This window comes from Panthera tigris, chromosome B3, assembly GCF_018350195.1.
Source record: "Panthera tigris isolate Pti1 chromosome B3, P.tigris_Pti1_mat1.1, whole genome shotgun sequence".
In the NCBI taxonomy this organism is placed as follows: domain Eukaryota; kingdom Metazoa; phylum Chordata; class Mammalia; order Carnivora; family Felidae; genus Panthera; species Panthera tigris.
Genome location: NC_056665.1, coordinates 11,876,662 through 11,883,354, shown reverse-complemented (window position 1 = coordinate 11,883,354; position 6,693 = coordinate 11,876,662). Strand labels below are relative to the sequence as shown.

General features: G+C 43.4%; 1 long non-coding RNA gene across 1 annotated transcript; it reads right to left on the bottom strand.

The window, feature by feature from the left end:
- Positions 1-552: 552 nt before the first annotated feature.
- On the bottom strand, positions 553-6,432 carry LOC102970671. The gene is made up of 3 exons (XR_006218407.1): positions 6,205-6,432; positions 5,521-5,715; positions 553-899 (listed from the first exon to the last, which is right to left on the bottom strand). It is a non-coding gene; the product is annotated as an uncharacterized LOC102970671 (long non-coding RNA).
- Between the last annotated feature and the right edge of the window lie 261 nt (positions 6,433-6,693).

Sequence of the window (6,693 nt, the reverse complement as noted above, 5' to 3'; positions counted from 1 at the left end):
GCTACCTGTCCTAAGACAAATAGGAATTGCTACAGGGATAGGAACCGGGAGACGAGGCATAGACTCTTCTGTAGGACTATACCACAAGCTATCCCAGGAACTAAATGAGGATGTGGAGCGGGTCGCTGACTCCCTGGTGACCTTACAAAATCAAATAAGCTCCCTGGCAGCAGTAGCCCTCCAAAATAGGCGAGTCCTCAATCTCCTTACTGCAGGAAAGATAGGCACTTGCATCTTTCTAGGAGAGGAATGCTGTTATTTTGTAAACCAATTAGGAGTAATCAAAACTAAAGTCAGGGAACTGACAGAAAGAATTCAACGCAGACAACAAAAGGGTAACAGTCTTTGAAAAGGATGGGATTTTGCAAGTTGGACACCTTGCTCCCTGCCCTGGCAGGACCACTCCTTTCCATAACCTTGCTCGTAACCATTGGCCCACGCATCCTAAACACCCTGGCGTGCTTCATTGAAAAGACTGCCACATGCCAAACTGCAGCGTGTATTTCAGCCCTTCAAGGATATCAATCGATAAGACAGAAAGATGACGCCTACTAAAAGGAAGATTTTTAAAGGCATCAAAGTGGGCGAATGATGCGGGGGGAAAAACAAAACCCTGACCTAAAAAGAAAAAGGAATGTGGCAGGCACACTCGAGATTCTTAGGTTAGCCCTTCTCCATTTGTCCGAAGGCCAGTCCTCCCTCCCCCTCTTCCTTGGCTTGTTTGTCTCTCTCAGCCATGGGCACAAATGCGGAAGCTGTAAGATTATCAATTGCTCGGGGCTCAGATCTTTGGAGAAACTGTCTCCCCTGAGCCCATCAATGTAAATAAATCTCCGATCCTCCAAGATCTCTGCTCCAGGAGTGCCGCTTGGTTCTTCCGTCAGTGATCCAGCCTGGCTCTGTAACAGGGGAGGGGCAGAGAGAGAGGGAGACGCAAAATCTGAAGCAGGCTCCAGGCTCTGAGCTGTCAGCACAGAGCCCAACGCGAGGCTCAAACCCACACACCGAAAGATCATGCCCTGAGCCAAAGTCAGATGCTTAACCAATCGAGCCACCTAGGCAGCCGATTGGCAGTATCCTTAAAATAAAGCGAGGGATCAAAATACTTGTGCTGCTACCTTTGTTGAGGCTAACGAGAATCTGCAAAGATTCAATATTTCTCCGTTTTTGTAGACAGGACACAGTTATTACAGCATGCTTAGAGAAACAGCAATAATCAAAGCTTCAGTTTCTCACATCAAGCCACAAGTAAACGTGTAGTTCTCTGAATAAGCCTGTTTTTACATCACATACAAGGAATCTATTTGCCAACGAACTTCCTTAGCTACTAAAGATTGTGTGGTCCTTGTGCCAACAACATAATCGAGCATGACTGTTGAAATATCTGGAGGACTGTGATCAGATGGCAGAATAAACAAACCCTACTACGTGCTCTGGATTTTCTAACACAGAACGAAATGTGAATTTCTGGGCAGCTTTCTAGGTGCGGAAAGAGGCAATTTATTTCCATTTTCTCAGCAGCAGAGCCACCTTACCCAAACCTTACAGTGTCTTTTCAAGAAATCACGGAGTCTTTTCAAGAAATCACAGGTCTCAGGACTCCAACTTTGCTTTTAGGTCCTTTCTATTGGGTGGTGGGTTCTTTTGGGTTTTCTCAAGTCCAAAAGAAACGCAACTTGCATAGCCGATTGTTTTTTCTCCAAGTGCATAGAAGTCTTTCACAACGAGTGTTAACAAATGTAAAATTCTCTAATGCACCCTTCTCCTTTAGACACCCCTCCCCAATTGCTGTATAGCCTTCACTTGTTTTTAAGTGGGCCTAACAGGAACACTGGAGGTTCTTAAAGACAGCATATGTCAGAATTAAGGCTTTTCCTAACAGAGCCCACTACCAACCACTGCCCAGTAGCTCCACACATTTGAAAAGGACAGGTACGGCCAGGCAAGACAATAACTTAATGGCTTTTAAATTCAGGCAAGGAAAAGGAGACAGGTGACTTGAGCTTCATTTTATGATGTCACAGCACGTTCAGGGCAGAAAGGAGTACTTTGCATTTTATCATTCCATTTTATCATTCCAACTTAATAATGCCATTAAAGGACAGCAAACACTCAAGGTGTTCAGAAAGATTCCCTACTCCCTTTAAACCAGATAGGATGCCCGTTCAAACAATGTAAATCTAAGCTATGACAATTTAGGAGGAAATGATAATTAAAAATCCTCCCTTGAAAATAAAAGCTCTATTAAGCAATGTTTGAAACTTCTTAAGTAAGGTTTTGTTATCTTGATCAGTTTTACGTGACACAGAACATCAATATTCTACTTTGTACGCACATCACATCGGTGATTCTTATCTCACTGGTGTTTAGAGAGAAAAGTTAGTATTTATTTAGATGCTCCTTGTGATATGTAAACACAGATTGCAACAGGACTAACAATTTGCTCTTATTAGGAAATTTTACAGAATAGTTATCAGTTCTATCCATCAAACATTATCTATTTTAAAGTGCTGTGATTAAGCTTCTGAAAACCAGTTACCTGAATGAAGTGAACTTTTTTGTTGTGCGCATTCTATGCCTGTGGAGTCATCAAGAAGAGAGGGCATATGTATGAATCTACCTCACTGGGTTTTGCTAAATTGCTATCGGAATCTGAGTATCACATGCATGCTCGACCAATCTGCCGCAGATGTCAGAAGAGGTAGATGTTCAGGGAGAAACTGAAGGACTGGATAATGGTAGTAAATTGGAAAGTCTGTTTAAGTAGCTGAATTAAAAAGTTTGGAATCCTAACCATCTGCTGAACTTATTTTTCTTTTCTCTTTTCTTCCCTCCCTTCTTCAAATAGCTTTTGAGTATCTATGTACGGGTCAAAAACTCAAATATCCGTAGTGGCCAGGAACAAATGTAAATAAGCAAAGCAGGTGGATTTTAAGAAAAATTGAGACAGACATATTTTATGTGTCTAATCAACACAGAGACAACTCTTCTCTCCCACCACGAAATGGGCTCTCTCCCACTATCCTCAGAAGATGCTTTAGTCTTGCTGCCTCTCTTTTGGTACTGAGAAGTATTTTACTCTAAGAAAAATATCAGTGCACACTCACTATAAATGATACCTCATACTTGGCTTCAGTGGGAAAACGATAGGGAGTGGCAAAGGCTGAGGCAGAGTGGAGAGCTCCTGTCCTGTCTAAAGTGGCGGTCTCTGGGTCCGTGGCTCTTGATTTCAGCTCAGGTCATGATCTCAGGGTTCCTAAGATAGAGTCCTTTGTCAGTCTCTGTGTCGACAGCGTGGAGCCTGCTTGGGATTCTCTCCCTCTCTCTCTCTCTCTCTGCCCCTCTCCCACTCATGCTCTCTGTCTCTGTCTCTTAAAATAAACAAACTTCAAAAGATAAATCAATAAAGTGGCCAGTATTTTTACCAGGTACCTGGTGGAAACAGGTACCTCTCTCTCTCTCTTTCTCTCCTCCTCCTCTCTCTCTCTCTCTCTGCCCCTCTCCCACTCATGCTCTCTGTCTCTTAAAATAAATAAACGTCAAAAGATAAATCAATAAAGTGGCCAGTATCTTTACCAGGTACCTGGTGGAGCAGACCCAGGATGGCCACATCTTAATTTTAAAGAGACGTCAAAGACCCTGGTTTGTAGGTAAATCCAGATTTTAAAATGTGATCTGGAATTTTTAAAAAACAAATTTTAAAAAGAGTTAAGCAAAATAGTTTGGTGGTCTGGATGAAGCCTGTGATTCACCAGTTTGAGCGTCAGGCACCCTGCTGTGAGGTGTTGGGAATTCAAAGCCTTTTTTTTTTTTTTTTTTTTTTAGAAAGATCTTGGATCTTGGGGTGCTTCAGTGGCTCAGTTGGTTAAGCATCCGACTTCAGCTCACGTCATGATCTCATGATTTGTGAGTTCGAGCCCTGCGTCAGGTTCTGTGCGGACAGCTCAGAGCCTGGAGTCTGCTTAGGATTCTGGGTCTCCCTTTCTGCCCCTCCCCTGCTCTCTCTCAGAAATAAACCTTGAAATTTTTTTTAATTAAAAAAAAAAAAGAAAGACCTTCAATCTCAAGAAGTTTATGGACTAATACATTTAACATGACTAGGCACCCATGTCTATGTGTGCCCAGGGGAGACCAAGTCAGATGCAGGTTAGTGGGCAGGGAGGCTGGTCAGGAAATGATTCCAGAAAGTAGGTATGCTGAGCTGTCTTGCTAGTTGAGTGACACAAGCAGAAACGTAGAGGAAGGAGGTCCAGTGTCAGGTATCACCCTATGCTAAGGCAGGGAGGCCACAAGCAACCTGAGCCTTTTGTTAAAGAAGCTGAGGTCGGGCAGAGGAGGCTTAAGAGGTTGGGGGAGGGGGAGGTCCTCCCCGTCAGACATGTCCAAGGCTGTGCAATGAAGAGGGAAGACAGAAGAGTTAAGACTGAACTCAAAAGTACATGAAAGCCAGTTGTCTGTTTGGCAGGTCTTAGACACATTTTCATGGTCTAGTGCAGCACGCAAATTCACTCAGCATCTGCTGGAAATTAGATGTAATTTCAAAGTAACCAGGAAGTAAGAATTCGAATTAAAATAGAAAACCTAACCCTCAGCATTAGGTAATATGCTTCTCCCGGCTTCCTACTTTTTAACTCATTATTATGTCTGTGTGAAAAGGTGGGCTGGTGAGGTGAAAATTTGAATCCAAGTAGATTCCTTGATTGGAAGAGCTGACCTGAGTGGTCTCTGTATCTCGTGTCAGGGTAAATATAAATCTAAAGAAATAAATTTCCCTAGTACAGAAGGGGGTCTCTAAAGTCAAACATTTACTTTAGAAAATTTGTGATTGTAAATTCTCTGCCCCTTTGAGAGGCATGTAAACCTTTTTAAAAGCTAAATAAGCCTCTTGCCCTTTTTACAACCCGGGAATGACCTGGGAGCCATCTCTTTGAAATGTAATCACCAAGGAAGAGAGCATCCCTATTTCTGTGGGAGGGTAGGAGTCTAACTCAGGTTCCCCGTTCCAAGTTACAAACCTACCTCCTGTGATAAAGGTGTAAGTTTACTTTTTCCTTTGGATAATGCGAATTAGCTAATAGCGATTTCCAGCTACCAATTGCCAAGGTGAGTTCAAGATGAACTCTGTATGACAAATGGTGCCAAGTCCTCTTACTTAAAACTAGTTATTCTGAGAACAGGTATGTGGTAGGGTGTATCTGCTTAGCTGTGCAAAAGGGTGAAATTTCTTTCTGTCCTTCCAACCTCTCAATGGATTGATGTGATGCATGTCCTATTTCGGTTTAATGCTTTCTCTATTCAGTGATGAAACTCTGGTCTTTCTCTTCTACTTATGCAAAGATTTCTTCGTGTTGGCAGAAGATTTTGTTTTTAATTTTATTTGCCCAACACCTGGCACCAAGGTTAGTTGAATTTGTGTCTTCCAGCTCGGGGTCTGGTAAGCGTCTAAATGCCCTGACTGATACAAGTGTGAAAAGTCTATTCACAACAAAGAGGAACATTATTTCAGGGAAAGAGACTTACACGCTCGTCCCCCAAAAGTGCTGCAATTAGAAGACATCATGGACTCCCTGCTGTGTTGTCGGAGGCAGCATGTGGCACAGCGGCAGCCTGGCGCAGGCTCTCCTTAGACTGCCTGGGCTGGACTCCGTTTCCCTCATTTACTAGCTGCGATGCTTCCGGCAACTACTCGACCTCCTGGTGCCTTAGTTTCCCTACCTGTAAAACAGGAGAGAAAAGCTATCTCGTAGTACCCGCCTCTTAGCACAGTGCTTGGCTAGTAAAAAAGCCTCAAAAATTAATTAGGATTATTTAGCAACATTATTCCAAGATTTGTTATAGACAGAAACGCCTCTGGGACGTAAAGATGAATAAAACATAATTCCTATCCCAGAGGTATTTACCATCTTAGAATAATGATAATGGTACCATGAGATTAATCTGGGTTTAACCTAACCGTTCAGGAAAAAGAAAAACAGAAAAATCAACAGGTATTCTTAAAGGAGAGCGGATACGGCCAGGGGGAATTACCCTGATTGAGCTCCATTTAATTATATGGTCTTTAACATGGGGCGTCATAGACCGGTTTAAATTTGAAAACACTTCTTCCTGAGCTAGCGTAACAGGAAAAAACAGAATTCTTATCAAAAGAAACGAACGTATCCCCAACTTTGAAGCCAAAAGACTAGGAGACCACGGCTCACACACCCTGAGGCGATCCCCGATTTTTCTCCCATCCAGACAACCTCAACAGAGAGGACTTTTGTAAAGTTCTAATTGTAAATAAAAATTGACAACAGACACTCTTAAGGCCAGTCGTACAATTCTCGCTTTCCGCTAAGCTTAAGGGTGTTCAATTGGCTTTGTTCCGTGCGTATTAAAACAGAACTCGGAGGCCATCTTGGAAACAAAAGGGCTTTGGGGGTCGGGGGTAGAGGAGGCGGTATCCTGGCAACGGGAGGAGCGCGTTGCGCCGCGCAGCCGCACTCCGTCGCACCCGGCCCCCTGCCGCGTGGGCGGGGCCGTCCCGGCCGTGGAAAATTACCGCGGCTGCTCTTAAAGGCACCAGCTCATTTCGTACCCGAAGCCCCTGCGCTAGTGGCCCTTGTAAGCTAAGATGTGGAGTCTCCATTTTATCTTCCTAGAGGAAATAAATTCATTTCGCGGTCTATAGGACTAAATCTATAATTAGGCAAA